This window comes from Heteronotia binoei, chromosome 4 (genome assembly GCF_032191835.1).
Source record: "Heteronotia binoei isolate CCM8104 ecotype False Entrance Well chromosome 4, APGP_CSIRO_Hbin_v1, whole genome shotgun sequence".
NCBI classification, from domain to species: domain Eukaryota; kingdom Metazoa; phylum Chordata; class Lepidosauria; order Squamata; family Gekkonidae; genus Heteronotia; species Heteronotia binoei.
In genome coordinates, this window is record NC_083226.1 from 179,334,535 (window position 1) to 179,352,859 (window position 18,325).

General features: G+C 49.6%; 1 protein-coding gene across 16 annotated transcripts in view; it reads left to right on the top strand.

The window, feature by feature from the left end:
• The window catches only part of CELF4 (CUGBP Elav-like family member 4), a 1,320,822-nt gene that overhangs the window by 1,121,730 nt on the left and 180,767 nt on the right, over positions 1-18,325 (top strand). The window lies entirely within an intron of this gene.

Genomic DNA, 18,325 nt, shown 5'->3' on the forward strand with positions numbered 1-18,325 from the left:
AACCTGGTTCTCCCAGATAAAAGTCTGAACACTTAACCACTACACCAAAAAAAACAAAGCTACCCTCTGAAATGGATCCTATCCAGGTTCCCCACACCATCATTATCATATCACATGGACACCTAAGTTGCTGTAGAGTAGGGTTGTAAAGAGCCCCGTGGCACAGAGTGGTAAAGCTGCAGTACTGCAAGTCGGAGCCCTCTGCTCATGACCTGAGTTCAATCCCAGCGGAAGCTGGTTCAGGTAGCTGGCTCCAGGTTGACTCAGCCTTCCATCCTTCCGAGGTCAGTAAAATGAGTACCCAGCTTGCTGGGGGGGTGGGGAGTGTAGATGACTGGGGAAGGCAATAGCATACCACCCCATGAAAAGTCTCCCGTGAAAACGTGAAAGCAACGTCACCCCAGATTCGAAAACGACTGGTGCTTGCACAGGGGTCTACCTTACCTTACCTTAGGGGTGTCAAACATGTGGCCAAGGGGTCGAATCAGGCCCCCGGAGGACTCCTATCAGGCCCCCGAGCAACTGGCTGTCATCTGCTTCCTTCTCCTATTCTCTTGCTTCCTTCTGCATAACAACTTGCTTTGCCAGGCTTGCTCAATCGCACAGGAGCTACAAAGCAATACCTCTATTTTCTCCATTGGCTGAGGCTCCTTCCTTGAAGAGGAAGGGGGGGAGGCAGAGCTTGCTTTGCCAGGCTCTCAATTGCACAGCAGAGCTACTGAGCCAAGCCTCTCTCCCTTCTATTGGTTGAGGCTCCCCCCCCCAGTCCCCTGGAGAAGGAAGGTAAGAGCCACAGCTCCCTTTGCCCAGTTCCCTGATCATGTGGGAGAAATACAAAGAAAGCACATCTAAGACAAACGAGTGCTAACGTTTTAAGCATATTTTAAAGGCTTATATATTAAAGGCTTATATTCTGCCTTTTCCCATGAACGGGCTCAAGGCGGATCTCTCGGCTTGACTTCGCGAACGAAGATTTAAGAAGGGTGCAGTAGTCCACGTCTGCTGCAGGCTCGCTGGTGGCTGACATGACCAATGCGGGACAGGCAGGTCCGGCCACAGTGGCTGCAGGGAAAAGTCTGATTTGGGGTTGGTGCTGTAGCGGCGCGATTCTTCCTCAGTCTCCTTTTGTCCTCAAGACCAGCTATGCGTGCGTTCTCAAAGGAAGAGACGGCCTGGTGGATGGCGTGCCTCCATGCTTTGCGATCTGAGGCTAGGTCAGACCACTGGTGATGGCTGATGCGACAGGTGCCAAGGGATTTCTTCAAGGAGTCCTTGCACCTCTTCTTTGGTGCCCCTCTATTTCGATGGCCCCTCTATTTTTTGGTGCCCCTTCTATTTCGAAGGCGGATCACAACATATAAAAAGAGCGATAAAAAACCTACACGTCAAAGTTAAAACACCAATTTAAAATTAAGAGTAAAAACAATAAATAAAACGTGCCACCGGCGGACAGGGCACAGCATCTCAATAACCAGTTGTGGGCCCACTGTAAACAATAGCAATAACAATAGGATAGCACTGTAATAAAGCACGATGTCACCACAAGGGAGGCCAAACGATGGAATAATGGGACTCCAGCTGCCTCAACCATAGGCCCGGCGGAACAACTCCGTCTTGCAGACCCTACAAAATGGCCGTCATTCAGGTAGGGCCCGGATCTCCACAGGGAGCTGATTCCACCAGGCAGGGGCCAAGGCTGAAAAGGCCCTAGTTGAGGCAAGTCGGACGTCCTTAGGGCCAGGGGTGGTCAGGAGGTGATGCGTAGCCGATCGCAACGACCTTGGGGCGTATCTGGGGAAGGACGGTCCCTCAGGTATGTTGTGTTTGTCTGTGTCCTTTGTAAAGTTTCTATCTCTGCTGCCTGCTCTTAAACAGGCACACACATGGCCGGGCCTGACATGGTCCACCTCAACATGGCCCAGCCCAACAAGGTCTCATTTATGTTAGATCCAGCCCTCCTAACAAATGAGTTCGACACATCCCTGAGTCTGTTTTCTACTTAGATCAGCAGCCGCTCTCCAGGGTCTCAGGCCAGGGTCTTCATCACTTCACCTACTCCAGCCTTTTAGCTGGAGATGCCGAGGACTGAACCTGGGACCTTCTGCATGCCAAGCAGATGTTCTACCAATGAGCCAGTGAGGTCTTTCCCATCACCTCCTACCTTCTCCTTTTAACTGGAGATGCCGGGGATTGAACCTGGGACCTTCTGCATGCCAAGCAGATGTTCTACCATTGAGGTCTTTCCCATCACCTCCTACCTTCTCCTTTTAACTGGAGATGCCAAGGATTGAACCTGGGACCTTCTGCATGCCAAGCAGATGTTCTACCAATGAGCCAATGAGGTCTTTCCCATCACCTCCTACCTTCTCCTTTTAACTGGAGATGCCAAGGATTGAACCTGGGACCTTCTGCATGCCAAGCAGATGTTCTACCAGTGAACCAGTGAGGTCTTCCCCATCACCTCCTACCTTCTCCTTTTAACTGGAGATGCCGGGGATTGAACCTGGAACCTTCTGCATGCCAAGCAGATGTTCTACCAGTGAGCCAGTGAGGTCTTTCCTATCACCTTCTACCTTCTCCTTTTAACTGGAGATGCCGTGGATTGAAGCTGGGACCTTCTGCACGCCAATTTGATGCTCTAGTGATGAGCCGCTGAGGTCTTTCCCATCACCTTCTACCTTCTCCTTTTAACTGGAGATGCCGTGGATTGAAGCTGGGACCTTCTGCATGCCAAGCAGATGTTCTGCCAATGAGGTCTTTCCCATCACCTCCTACCTTCTCTTTTTAACTGGAGATGCCAAGGATTGAACCTGGGACCTTCTGCATGCCAAGCAGATGTTCTACCAATGAGCCAGTGAGGTCTTTCCCATCACCTCCTACCTTCTCCTTTTCTGGAGATGCTGGGGATTGAACCTGGAACCTTCTGCATGCCAAGCAGATGTTCTACCAATGAGCCAGTGAGGTCTTTCCTATCACCTTCTACCTTCTCCTTTTAACTGGAGATGCCGTGGATTGAAGCTGGGACCTTCTGCACGCCAATTTGATGCTCTAGTGATGAGCCGCTGAGGTCTTTCCCATCACCTCCTACCTTCTCCTTTTAACTGGAGATGCCGGGGATTGAACCTGGAACCTTCTGCATGCCAAGAAGATGTTCTACCAATGAGCCAGTGAGGTCTTTCCCCTCACTTCCTACCTACTCCTTTTAACTGGAGATGCCGGGGATTGAACCTGGGATCTTTTGCGTGCCAAGCAGATGTTTTAGCTCTGAACTACAGCCCTTTACCTCGCATGCTGGGACTAATATAGCGATTTTCCAGCGATTCTCAAAGCCGTTGTTGCCGCTCCCAATATTTCAGCTGCCTGGGGGGGAAAAAAGCAACAACCACAAGTTCACTTCGAGTCCAACTCACTTCTGAGTCCCTCGGGAAGGGTGGGAGGGGGGACGGCGCCAGACTTCAGTCGAAAAACAAACGTCATTTATCCCTTTATTTCCAAAGCTTTATCCCCCCCCACACACTTCTACACGCACAATTGCTCTGTAATTTGGAACGCTCACTCTTCCCCCCCCACCCCCATTCTCCACCTTCCCCCTCGCTCCGAGATTTGATTTCTCACTTACAGCCCATAAACCTGTTTACCACTCGACAGCCACTTTGAATGGATTCTGTGAAATGCGGCTCCAAGGAGGAGTGTGCTTTTCGAACCCCGAGTCTCCCCTCCGCGCCACCCCCATCCCACCCACTGAGCTAAAATTGTCGCATTTGGCATTGTTCAGAACAAGAAAAGAAGCACAGAGAGAGAGAAGAAGAAGAAGCAGAGAGAGAGAGAAGAAGAAGAAGCAGAGAGAAAGAGAAGAAGAAGCAGAGAGAGAAAGAGAGAAGAAGAAGCAGAGAGAGAGAAGAAGAAGAAGCAGAGAGAGAGAAGAAGAAGAAGAAGCAGAGAGAGAGAAGAAGCAGAGAGAGAGAAGAAGAAGCAGAGAGAGAAAGAGAAGACAACGACGACAATGACATTGGATTTATATTCCACCTCCACTCAAGAGTCTCAGAGCGGCTCACAATCTCCTTTAACTTCCTCCCACCTCACAGACACCCTGTGAGGTGGGTGGGGCTGAGAGAGCTCTGCCAGAAGCTGCCCTTTCAAGGACAACCCCTGTGATAGCTCTGGCTGACCCAAGGCCATTCCAGCAGGTGCAAGTGGAGGAGTGGGGAATCAAACCCGGTTCTCCCAGATAAGAGAGCTCTGGCTGACCCAAGGCCATTCCAGCAGGTGCAAGTGGAGGAGTGGGGAATCAAACCCAGTTCTCCCAGATAAGAGTCCGCACACAAAGCCAAATAAGGGGAAGAAGTCCTTTCTGCCCCCGCGTGTGTGTGTCCCACCCCACCCCAACTTTGCTGCAATACAGTTTGTTTCTTGTGCGACCGTTCCCGTCGTGTGCCCCCTCCCGCCCTTTCTCGCGGCGGCTCGCTTGGCTTTCGGCAGCTTGCGTGATGCGCTGACAGGCCGCGCCTTCAGGGTTCTTCTGCAACAGACTGTGCTCTCTCTTGGCTCTTTGAAATGTGACAGGCAAAAGGAGGCAGGGGGGAGTAGGACGGGGGCGGTGGGGGCACGCTTCCCCTTTGCAGTGCTCTGTTCCATCCTTCAAGGCTTAGGAGTGCATGGTCCTTTTTATTATTATTATCAGAGCTCTTTTTCTAGCAGGAGCTGCTCTGAATATTAGGCCATGCCCTTCCGATGTAGCCAATCCTCCAAGAGCTTAGAGGGCTCTTCGTACAGGGCCTACTGTAAGCTCCAGGAGGACTGGCTACATCAGGGGGTGTGGCAAAGGAGGTCCTGCTAGAATTCCTTACAGGGCTCTTCTCACAGGGCCTACTGTGAGCTCCAGGAGGATTGGCTACATCAGGGGGGTGTGGCCTAATAGGCAAAGGAGGTCCTGCTAGAATTCCTTACAGGGCTCTTCTCACAGGGCCTGCTGTAAGCTCCAGGAGGATTGGCTACATCAGGGGGGTGTGGCCTAATAGGCAAAGGAGGTCCTGCCAGAATTCCTTACAGGGCTCTTCTCACAGGGCCTGCTGTCAGCTCCAGGAGGACTGGCTACATCAGGGGGGTGTGGCCTAATAGGCAAAGGAGGTCCTGCTAGAATTCCTTACAGGGCTCTTCTCACGGCGCCTGCTGTAAGCTCCAGGGGGATTGGCTACATCAGGGGTGTGTGGCCTAATAGGCAAAGGAGGTCCTGCTAGAATTCCTTACAGGGCTCTTCTCAAAGGGCCTGCTGGAAGCTCCAGGAGGATTGGCTACATCAGGGGTGTGTGGCCTAATAGGCAAAGGAGGTCCTGCTAGAATTCCTTACAGGGCTCTTTTCACAGGGCCTACTGTAAGCTCCAGGAGAATTGGCTACATCAGGGGTGTGTGGCGTAATAGGCAAAGGAGGTCCTGCCAGAATTCCTTACAGGGCTCTTCTCACAGGGCCTGCTGGAAGCTCCAGGAGGATTGGCTACATCAGGGGGGTGTGGCCTAATAGGCAAAGGAGGTCCTGCTAGAATTCCTTACAGGGCTCTTCTCAAAGGGCCTGCTGGAAGCTCCAGGAGGATTGGCTACATCAGGGGTGTGTGGCCTAATAGGCAAAGGAGGTCCTGCTAGAATTCCTTACAGGGCTCTTCTCAAAGGGCCTGCTGGAAGCTCCAGGAGGATTGGCTACATCAGGGGTGTGTGGCCTAATAGGCAAAGGAGGTCCTGCCAGAATTCCTTACAGGGCTCTTCTCACAGGGCCTGCTGTAAGCTCCAGGATGATTGGCTACATCAGAGGGGCGTGGCCTAATATGCAGAGGAGCCCCTGCTAGAAAAAGAGCCCTGATTATTATTGTTGTTGGTATTATGATTATTATTATGATTATTATTATTATTATTTATCAGGGCTTTTTTGAGCAGGGACGCTGTCCCAGCTGGCTTGGTGTCAGGGGGTGTGGCCTAATATGCAAATGAGTTTCTGCCGGCCGTTTTCTGCAAAAAAGCCCTGCGCAAAATGAGGGTGACGTCAGCAGGTGTGGCCTAATATGCAAACAAGTTCCTGCTGGGCTTTTTCTACAAAAAAAAGGCCCTGATTATTATTACTAAGTATAGTGTCCAGATCATGGGAAGTGATGGCGTCGCTTTACTCTGCTCTGGTAAGACCTCACCTGGAGTCTTGTGTTCAGTTTTGGTCACCACATTTTAAGAAGGATCTAGACAAGCTGGAACGGGTCCAGAGGAGGGCAATGAAGATGGTGAGGGGTCTGGAGACCAAGTCCTATGAGGAAAGGCTGAAGGAGCTGGGCATGTTTAGCCTGGAGAGGAGGCGGCTGAGAGATCATAGGATCACCGTCTTCAAGTACTTGAAGGGCTGTCCTATGGAGGATGGTGCGGAATTGTTTTCTGTGGCCTCAGAAAGTAGGACCAGAACCAGTGGGTTGAAATTAAATCACATTGGTGCAGAATTGTTTTCTGTGGTCCCAGGAGGTAGGACCAGAACCAATGGGTTGAAATGAAATCCAAAGAGTTTCTGGATGACTATTAGGAAGAACTTCCTGACCGTTAGAGCGGTTCCTCGGTGGAACAGGCTGTCCGCTATAAAGTGTCCATTTTGGCTTATTTCTTTATTTAAGCAACAGGCTGAGGTCTGCGTTTCTAGCCATGGCGCCACGGGATTCTGCAAACAGCGGGCTCTATGCAAAACAAGCAGATTTGAATAATTCTTTCTCATTTGCATAATTTGTCCTGGTTTTGTTTTGTTTTTTAAGCCATTTTGCAAAATTCATTTTGGCTTCTGCAGAAGGAATATCGCAGCCCGGTTCTGCAGGGAGGGCAGGGTAGGAACCTGTGGAAGCGTCTTTCTGCTCGTCCTCCCCAAGATCAGAAGCTAGGGGTGGCCTTTCCGTGGGGTTCTTAAGAAAAGTAGACTGACCTGGACTTTGGAGTAGGGTTAGTAGAAAAGAAAGAGCCCCGTGGTGCAGAGTGCTAAAGCTGTAGTACTGCATTAGGGTTTGTAGTCTTTCGGGATCAAGTGCCGTGTTCTACTGGAGAAAGTTTTCCTTCCAAACGTTTCGTTCTCAGCTGCGGAGAACATGAGCTTTTTGCTCATGACTTGCAAAAGCTGGGTTCAGGTAGCCGACTGACTCAGCCTTCCATCCTTCCGAGGTCGGTTAAATGAGTACCTAGCTTGCTGGGGGGGAAGGGTAGATGATGGGGGAAGGCAATGGCAAACCACCCTGCGTAAAAAGTCTACCGTGAAAACGTCCTGATGTGACGTCACTTCATGGGTCGGTAAAAACCCGGTGCTTGCACAATGGACTAAAGGTAAAGGTAGTCCTCCTGTGCAAGCACCAGACACTTTCGACTCTGGGGTGATGTTGCTTTCACAACGTTTTCACGGCAGATTTTTTACAGGGTGGTTTGCCTTCCCCAGTCATCTGCGCTTTCCCCCCAGCAAGCTGGGGACTCATTTGACCGACCTCGGAAGGATGGAAGGCTGAGTCAACCTCGAGCCGGCTACCTGAAAACCCAGCTTCCGCCGGGGATCGAACTCAGGTCATGAGCAGAGGGCTCCGACTGCAGTACTGCTCTTATAAAAAGAATGGTCCCCTGTGCAAGCACCAGTCGTTTCCGACTCTGGGGTGACGTTGCTCTCACAATGTTTTCACGGCAGACTTTTGATGGGGTGGTTTGCCATTGCTTTCCCCAATCATCTATATTTCCCACACACACACACACCCCAGCAAGCTGGGTACTCATTTGACCGACCTCGGAAGGATAGAAGGCTGAGTCAACCTTGAGCCAGCTACCTGAACCAGCTTCCGCTGGGATCGAACTTAGCCTTACCACTCTGCGCCACGGGGCTCTTGCAAGGGGACTACCTTCGCCTTTATGCAGAGCCAGATCTGGGGCGGGGGGCGGGTAGAGGGGGGTGCTGGTTCCGGGCGCCAATGGAGGGGGGGCGCCAAATTGGGTATGGTGTCCATTGTATTCTATGGGACCGTAAGACAGAATGGCCTATAAGGGGGCATCATTTCTTTAAATTTTGCCCACCCCCCTCAAAAAGCATATAGATCCGGTCCTGCCTTTATGAAATTTCATGTACGAGCTCCTTCCCAGTCACAAATTTTATTAGTCTTCAAGGGGCCCCTGGACTCTTGCTCTTTTCTAGTCAGACAGACTAAAACTTTTTAAAAATCAGACAGACTAAAACTTTCACCCATCTTAAGAACATAAGAGAAGCCATGTTGGATCAGGTCAGTGGCCCATCCAGTCCAACACTCTGTATCACACAGTGGCCAAAAATTTAAATATACTGTGGCTAATAGCCACTGATGGACCGCTACTCCATATTTTTATCTAACCCCATCTTGAAGCTGGCTATGCTTGTAGCCGCCACCACCTCCTGTATGCTTTACTCTGCTCTGGTAAGACCTCATCTGGAGTATTGTGTTCAGTTTGGGGCACCACATTTTAAGAAGGATATAGACAAGCTGGAACGGGTCCAGAGGAGGACGACAAAGATGGTGAGGGGTCTGGAGACCAAGTCCTATGAGGAAAGGTTGAAGGAGCTGGGCATGTTTAGCCTGGAGAGGAGGCAGCTGAGAGGTGATAGGATCACCATCTTCAAGTCCTTGAAGGGCTGTCATTTAGAGGATGGTGTGGAATTGTTTTCTGTGGCCCAAGAAGGTAGAACCAGAATCAGTGGGCTGAAATTAAATCAAAAGAGTTTCCGGCTCAACATTAGGAAGAACTTCCTGACCATTAGAGCGGGAACAGGCTTCCTCAGGAGGTGGTGGGCTCTCCTTCCTTGGAGGTTTTTAAAGAGAGGCTGGATGGCCATCTGACAGCAATGAAGATCCTGTGAATTTAGGGGAAGTGTTTGTGAGTTTCCTGCATTGTGCAGGGGGTTGGACTAGTTGACCCTAGAGGTCCCTTCCGACTCTATGATTCTATGATTCCCCCCTCCCCCTCTTTTCTTTCTTTCTTTCTTTCTTTCTTTCTTTCTTTCTTTCTTTCTTTCTTTCTTTCTTTCTACCTAAGAACATAAGAGAAGCCATGTTGGATCAGACCAATGGCCCATCCAGTCCAACACTCTGTGTCACAGAGTGGCGAAAAAACCAGGTGCCATCAGAAGGTCCTCCAGTGGGGCCAGGACACTAAAAGCCCTCCAACTGCTTCCCCCCTCCCCCACAAGTACCAAGAATGCAGAGCATCACTGCCACAGACAGAGAGTTCCATCAATATGCTGTGGGTGATAGCCACTGATGGACCTCTGCTCCATAGCTTTATCCAATCCAATTTCTTTCTTTCTTTCTTTCTTTCTTTCTTTCTTTCTTTCTTTCTTTCTTTCTTTCTTTCTTTCTTTCTTTCTTTCTTTCTTTCTTTCTTTCTTTCTTCCTTCCTTCCTTCCTTCCTTCCTTCATTCCTTCCTCCTTCCTTCCTTCAGTCCTTCAATCCTTCCTTGCTTCCTTCAATCCTTCAATCCTTCCTTCTTCCTTCTTCTCTCTCTCTTCCTTCCTCTCTCCTCCTCCTTGTTTATAGATGAGAAGGGAATCGGACAAACTTACAAAAGCGAAAGAAGAGAAAGGGGGCTCTTTCTTTCTGGAGATTTTTTTTTAATCGTATTCTGTATAATTCAAAAACGGGGAGAAGGACTCACCTTTTTACAGGGAAAAAAAAAAGGAATTAGTAAAAGAATTGGCCCCCCAAAAAAAGAAAAGTGGGAAATGCGGAAAGAAGCGTGTGGATGAATTTTAATGCAATCAGAAAGCTGTAATAATGGTAATAAAGGAATACATTCCAACGTTGAGAGGAGGCAGGTCTGCGAAGCCAGAATTTCAATGAGGCCCAGAAGAGCCGGGCGCTCCCTCCTCTCTCCCAATGAAGGAAATGGAATTTTTAAGCACGGGCGGAAGAGGGATTAACAATTGGCAGGTTCCTTGGCCTTTTGTCTTTTGGCGAATCCCATTTAATCACAAGCCTTTAATATTAAGGAGGCAGTGGGCCAGGTGCGCTGGCCCTGGCTTGGGGGAGCGCATGAATGATACAGCAAGCCGAAGTGAGATAAGGCCGCAGCGCAACTTTCGGGAAGTGTTTCAATTACCTCGGCCGGAGTCTTTAAAAAACTGGAAGTTTCATTCGATCCAAAGCAGCATAACGGCTCCGGCGCAAGGAAAAATCTTTCTTTCCCCTCCGCTGCCACCCTTTCTTCCTTTTTCCTTTTAATCACTCTTCCTGGCATGTGCCTAGGGTTGCCAATCCCCAGGTGGGGGCAGGGGATCCCCCGCTCCAGGGTCATCAGAAAGCGAGGGGAGGGAAATGTCTGCTGGAAACTCTATTATTCCCTATGGGGATTTATTCCCGTAGAAAATCATGGAGAATTGAACTGCGGGTATCTGGGGCTCTGGGGGGGCTGTTTTTTGGGGTAGAGGCACCAAATTCTCAGCATAGCATCTGGTGCCTCTCCCCAAAATACCCACCAAGTTTCAAAAAGATTGGACCAGGGGGTCCAATTCTATGAGCCTCAAAAGAAGGTGTCCCTATCCTTCATTATTTCCTATGAAAGGAAGGAATTGAAAAGGTGTGCCGTCCCTTTAAATGTGATGGCTAGAACTCTCTTTGGAGTTCAATTATGCTCGTCACAGCCTTGATCTTGGCTCCACCCCTAATGTCTCCTGGCTCCACCCCCAAAGTCTCCTGGCTCCACCCCCAAAGTCCCCAGATATTTCTTGAATTGGACTTGGCAACCCTACATGTGCCGTGCCAGCCGTCCCAAGAGATGGTGCAACGTACAAATGTCACGGCCTTTTTAGGCTTAAAGAGGATGGTTTCTCCCCCCGCAAGGACCTTTGGGTCACCCATTGCAATGAATTTAGGTGCTGAAACTTATTTATCTGACACACTGGCCTTTGAGCCATCGCTGACCCCCCCACCCAGGGTCTGAAGGTTTCCTCCAAACAAGTGTGAAAATCCTACTATTTTACTGCTTAGTGGAATGAAGCAGGGCCTTTTTTTCTTTAGCAGGAACGCACAAGAACGCAGTTCCGGCTGGCTTGGTGTCAGGGGGAGTGGCCTAATATGCAAACGAATTCCTGCTGGGCTTGTTCTACCTAAAATGGCCTGCGCAAAACAATGGTGGTGCCAGGGGTGTGGCCTAATATGCAAATGAGTTCCTGCTTGGCTTTTTCTACAACAAACACCCTGGAACGAAGAAATATAGTCTCTCTCTCTCTCTCTCTCTCTCTCTCTCTCTCTCTCTCTCTCTCTCTCTCTCTCTCTCTGAGAGTTCAGCAAGGTAACAAAGAGAGAGCCAGTTTGGTGTAGTGGTTAAGTGTGCAGACTCTTATCTGGGAGAACTGGGTTTGATTCCCCACTCCTCCACTTGCACCTGCTGGAATGGCCTTGGGTCAGCCATAGCTCTGGCAAAGGTTGTCCTTGAAAGGGCAGCTGCTGTGAGAGCCCTTTCAGCCCCACCCGCCTCACAGGGTGTCTGTTGTGGGGGAGGAAGATAAAGGAGATTGTGAGCCACTCTGAGATTCAGAGTGGAGAGCAGGATATAAATCCAATATCATCATCATCATCAAATATGCTAGATACAACTCACTTTTGTTGTCTGGCTGACCCAAAACTAATGGATAGGAAATTTCAATGTATAAAAAACAGCTTAGCTGTTTCCCCCCTCAAACAAACACACAACCAGAGGTGAGTATCTGGTCCAGAGCGGCATGAAAAGTGTAAGCATACACAAAAACACCCAGCGTATCTATTCACTCTCTGGAAAAATGGAGGATTGGGGTAATACCCTCTGGCTTCTTCTGGAGTTCTGGCCCCACTGGTGGACCTCCTAATGGCACCTGTTTTTTTGTCACTGTGTGACACAGAATGTTGGGCTGGATGGGCCACTGGCCTGATCCAGCAGGGCTTCTCTTATGTTCTTCTGTGACACAGAGTGTTGGACTGGATGGGCCTTTGGCCTGATCCAACATGGCTTCTCTTATATTCTTATGTGACACAGAGTGTTGGACTGGAGGGGCCATTGGCCTGATCCAACAGGGCTTCTCTTATGTTCTTATGTGACACAGAGTGTTGGACTGGATGGGCCATTGGCCTGATCCAACAGGACTTCTCTTATGTTCTTATGTGACACAGAATGTTGGACTGGATGGGCCATTGGCCTGATCCAACATGGCTTCTCTTATGTTCTTATGTGACACAGAGTGTTGGACTGGAGGGGCATTTGGCCTGATCCAACATGGCTTCTCTTATGTTCTTATGTGACACAGAGTGTTGGACTGGAGGGGCATTTGGCCTGATTCAACAGGGCTTCTCTTATGTTCTTATGTGACACAGAGTGTTGGACTGGATGGGCCATTGGTCTGATCCAACATGGCTTCTCTTATGTTCTTATGTGACACAGAGTGTTGGACTGGATGGTCCATTGGCCTAATCCAACATGGCTTCTCTTATGTTCTTATGTGACACAGAGTGTTGGACTGGATGGTCCATTGGCCTGATCCAACATGGCTTCTCTTATGTTCTTATGTGACACAGAGTGTTGGACTGGAGGGGCATTTGGCCTGATCCAACATGGCTTCTCTTATGTTCTTATGTGACACAGAGTGTTGGACTGGATGGGCCTTTGGCCTGATCCAACATGGCTTCTCTTATGTTCTTATGTGACACAGAGTGTTGGACTGGAGGGGCATTTGGCCTGATCCAACATGACTTCTCCGATATTCTTATGTTCTTAGTTCCATATCTTTCTACTGGGTGTCCAGCTATCAAGAAAGGGGTGATTCAGGAGAAAGCGTAGAAAGATGTTTTGCTACTGATCTTGGTATACTTTGATTGTGTCAGTCATAACACTGGGAATGTGCTATAGGGCAAAGGGCACAGATAAGGAATGCCCTTCATTGTTTTATTTAATTTTAGGAGGTTTATATTCCACCCTACCCCACCACCTGGAACTACAGCTCATCTTCAGACTACAGAGATCAGTTCCCCTGTTGAAAATGGATGCTTTAGAAGGTGGACTATATGGTATTGTACCCCACGAATGTCCTGTCCTCCCCAGACTCCATCCCAAAATCTCCAGGGGATTCCCCAACCTGGAGTTGGCAGCCCTACTCCCTCATTCCCCACATGAAATAATAATTTTCTTGTAACCAGACTCTGACCGCTCACTGTTTCTGGGTTCTGGAGGGGTTTATTCCTTAATCCAGATGGCGTTGTTTTATTTAGGTATCTCATTCATAGTCCACCCTTGCCCCAACCCAAAGTGCCATCAGGAGGTCCACCAGTGGGGCCAGGACACTAGAAGCCCTCCACTGTTGTCCCCCCACCAAGCACCAAGAATACAGAGCATCACTGCCCCAGACATAAGAACATAAGAGAAGCCATGTTGGATCAGGCCAATGGCCCATCCAGTCCAACACTCTGTGTCACACAGTGGCCAAAAAAACCAGGTGCCATCAGGAGGTCCATCAGTGTGGCCAGGACACTAGAAGCTCTCCAACTGTTGCCACTCCCAAGCACCAAGAATACAGAGCATCACTGTCCCAGACATAAGAGAAGCCATGTTGGATCAGGCCAATGGCCCAACCAGTCCAACAATCTGTGTCACACAGAGGCCAAAACCCCCAGGTGCCATCAGGAGGTCCACCAACAGTTCTTCCTTTTTCCCTTGTCTTGCAGCTCTCAAACATCTGGCATTTATTCTGTGCGGCTCTTACGTTAAGCAAATTTGGACACCCCTGTCTTTGGCCATACACACAAGATCATTTGCACGGTGTGTTAATCAATCTGGAATACGGTGGCCAGCTACCAAATGCTGAAGGATTGTGACTCGCAGTGACATTCCAGGAAGCAAATTCAGATTAAGTATTAATTTGGAATGCCAGGAAATGAATGATGGCACTTCAACACTATTGAACCCATAAGTGTAAAAGACGGTCCATTGAAGAAGGATTCTCCCAAAATGAAATTGGACCGATTCTTTTATTATTCGTTGGACTATAGTATAAATGATGCATGGCTCTTTGGACAGTAGGCGTGTTGTGCATAGAATGGATTTTTGTCGGTATCACTGGTGGCAGCTACAAGCATAGCCAGCTTTAAGAGGGGATTGGATAAACATCTGGAACAGAGGTCCACCAGTAGCTTTTAGCCACAGCGCATTGTTGGAACTCTTTGCCTGGGGCAAATATGCTCTGTATTCTTGGTGCCTGGGGAGGCACAGTAGAAGGGCTTCTAGCCCCACTTGTGGACCTCCTGAAGGCACTTGGGTGGTTGTTGTTGTTTTTGTGGCCACTGTGTGACACAGAATGTTGGACTGGATGGGCCATTGGCCTGATCCAACATGGCTTCTCTTACGTTCTTATGTCTGGGTCAGTGATGCTCTGTATTCTTGATGCTTGGGAGGGGCAAAGTGGAAGGGCTTCTAGTCCCACTTGTGAACCTCCTGATGACACTTGGGGGGGGGGGCACTGTGTGACACAGAGTGTTGGACTGGATGGGCCATTGGCCTGATCCAACATGGCTTCTCTTACGTTCTTATGTCTGGGTCAGTGATGCTCTGTATTCTTGATGCTTGGGAGGGGCAAAGTGGAAGGGCTTCTAGTCCCACTTGTGAACCTCCTGATGGCACTTGGGGGGGGGGCACTGTGTGACACAGAGTGTTGGACTGGATGGGCCATTGGCCTGATCCAACAGGGCTTCTCTTATGTTCTTATGTGACTCAGAGTGTTGGACTGGATGGGCCATTGGCCTGATCCAACATGGCTTCCCTTATGTTCTTATGTGACACAGAGTGTTGGACTGGATGGGCCATTGGCCTGATCCAACATGGCTTCTCTTATGTTCTTATGTGACACAGAGTGTTGGACTGGATGGGCCATTGGCCTGATCCAACATGGCTTCTCTTATGTTCTTGTGTTCACTGCATTGCTCATAGTTTATAGAAGATACACATTGTGGATTATACTGAAATTACTTTCTACACGGAATGCGTGTGTTGTTACTCCCCTGGAGAAAATGGCTGCTTGGAAGGGTAGGCTCTAAGGCATTGTATCCCACTGAAGCCCCACCCCTTCCCAAACCCCGCCCTCTCCCGGATCTGCCCCCAAAGTCTCCAGGTATTTCCTAACACAGATTTGTCAACCCTAATCTGGAATAATTACCCCTCCCTGGCTGTGTACTCTGTCACTAATCTGGGCTCCTTTCATCTGTCCCTAGCTGTCACTTCATTCTGGAAGGGTTCCATTTTTCTCCTGGACGTTGTTCTCAGTTCTGTACACACGCCAGGATTATAGGAGAAGCGGAAAGCCATCTATCTATATGATAATGCAGGCGTCCACCGATATGATTTTTGCTCCTGCCCCCTGTGATTCCGGTCACCTTTGTGTCACTGGACTGGTGGAGTAGCTAGACCCCTATCTTCTCCCAGCCCTCGGGCTGTATTAACTGGCGCTTCTCACCTCTGGGCCCCCCTCTGCCTTTTGCCATTCACATGCGGGTGCTGCCCTCTTCTCCCCGGCCCGTCTGACACCTTTGCTTCACAACTTCTCATCAAAACAGAACATTTAAATACAAATAGAACGAGGAATAATTTAACCCCTGTTTGCACCAGGAAAGGTGCCGGGGCTTCCTATAAACACCACCGGCAAGCTTTGAAAACGCCGCATATTGATTCTGACAGGTTCATGTGTGTAGCTGGCGGCTAGCATCGCACACACACACACATACAACCCAAGAAAAAAGCAGCGCAATGAGCCAAATTTGCTAGGAGGCTGCCTGGAAACAGGGTTGCCAGCCTCCAGGTGAGACCTGGAGCTCTCCCCCCAGAATAATAACTTATCTCCAGACTCGCTTTATTCTGCTCTGGTAAGACCTCACGGGGTATTGTGTTCAGTTTGGGGCACCACATTTTAAGAAGGATGTAAACAAGCTGGAACAGGTCCAGAGGAGGGGAACAAAGATGGTGAGGGGTCTGGAGACCAAGTCCTATGAAGAAAGGTTGATGGAGCTGGGCATGTTTAGCCTGGCTGAGAGGTGATAGGATCACCATCTTCAGCTACCTGAAGGGCTGTCATCTAGAGGATGGTGTGGAATTATTTTCTGTGGCCCCAGAAGGTCGGACCAGAACCAGTGGGTTAAAATTAAATCAGAAGAGTTTCAGGCTCAACATTAGGAAGAACTTCCTGACGGTTAGAGCAGTCCCTCAGTGGAAGAGGCTTCCTCGGGAGGTGGTGGGCTCTCCTTCCTTGGAGGTTTTTCAACAGAGGCTAGATGGCCATCTGACAGCAATGAAGATCCTGTGAATTTAGGGGGAAGTCTTTGTGAATTTCTTGCATTGTGCAGGGGGCTGGACTGGACACCCTGTGAGGTGGGTGGGGCTGGAGAGGGCTCTCACAGCAGCTGCCCTTTCAAGGACAACTCCTGCGATAGCTATGGCTAACCCAAGGCCATTCCAGCAGGTGCAAGTGGAGGAGTGGGGAATCAAACCTGGTTCTCCCAGATAAGAGTCCGCACAGTTAATCGCTACACCAAACTGGCTCTCTTCCCATAATAAATTTTGGTTGGTCTTCCAGGTGCTAACTGGACTCAAACTTTCTTCTGTAAAACTCGGAGAAGGTGTGAAACAGGGGTAGCCAGACTTTACGTTCTCTGCAGTCCCGTTGGTCTTCTCAGATGGTAGCTGAGGGCCGGATGTATATTTTGCCAGGCAACAAGACACCCTTCCTTAGCAGGCAAGCATTGAAATAAAGTTAGTTTCACCAGGCAATAATCTGCTTATATGTGGAGCACCCAGGCTCAGATATAGCCAGGGCTGTTTTTGTAGCAGAGACTCCTTTGCATATTAAGCCACACCTCCCTGATGTAGCCAATCCTCCCAAGTTCTTACAGGGCTCTTCGTACAGGACCTATAGTAAACTCCGCTCTTTGCTGGCATAACATGCAAATAAGTGAGTGTGGTATAGCTAGAATGTTACATTTGTAGTTGGGAGAGCCAGGTTCGAATGCCCGCTCTGCCGAGGAAGATTGCTAGGGTTGCCAAGTCCGATTCAAGAAGTATGTGGGGACTTTGGGGGTGGAGCCAGGAGACATTGGGGGCGGAGCCAGGAGCAAGGATGTGACAAGCATAATTGAGCTCCAAAGAGAGTTCTGGCCATCACATTTAAAGGGGCCACACGCCTTTTTAAATGCCTTCGTTCCATAGGAAATCATGAAGGATAGGGGCACCTTCTTTTGAGGCTCATAGAATTGGACCCCCTGGTCCAATCTTTTCAAAACTTGGAGGGAATTTTGGGGAGAGGCACTGGATGCTATACTGAAAATATGGTGTTTCTACCTCAAATAACAGCCCCCCCCCCCAGAACTCCAGATACCCACAGATCAATTCTCCATTATTTCCTATGGGAAGAAGAAGAATTGCAGATTTATACCCCGCCCTTCTCTCTGAATCAGAGTCTCAGAGTGGCTTACAATCTCCTACATCTTCTCCCCCCCACAACAGACACCCTGTGAGGTGAGTGGGGCTGAGAGGGCTCTCCCAGCAGCTGCCCTTTCAAAGACAGCTCCTGGGAGAGCTCTGGCTAACCCAAGGCTATTCCAGCACCTGCAAGTGGAGGAGTGGAGAATCAAACTCGGTTCTCCCTGATAAGAGACCACGCGCTTAACCACTGCACCAAACTGGCTCTCTCCATATGGAGAAAGTCTCCATAGGGGATAATGGAGTTCCTCATTCAGAGACACTAAACCTCTAAATCCAGGAGCCCGGAGGCAACCTCAGGGGAAGACCATGGCCTCTATACCCTATCGTTGGTCATGCAGAGGCACTAATTGGCCACTGTGTGGGACAGGGGACTCGACTAGATGGACCACTGGCCTGATCCAGCAGGGCTCTTCTGATGTTCTTCTCAGAGGAAGGCCTCGGCCTCTCTGCCCTGCTGTTGGCCCTTCAGAGGAACTGGTTGGCCACTGTGTGAGACAGGAGGCTGGACTAGATGGACCCTCCCTTGTCTGACTCAGCAGGGCTCTTCTGATGTTCTTCTCAGAGGAAGGCCTCGGCCTCTCTGCCCTGCTGTTGGCCCTTCAGAGGAACTGGTTGGCCACTGTGTGAGACAGGAGGCTGGACTAGATGGACCCTCTCTTGTCTGACTCAGCAGGGCTCTTCTGATGTTCTTCTCAGAGGAAGGCCTCAGCCTCTCTGCCCTGCTGTTGGCCCTTCAGAGGAACTGGTTGGCCACTGTGTGAGACAGGAGGCTGGACTAGATGGACCTTCGTTGGTCTGATCCAGCAGGGCACTTCTGAGGTTCTT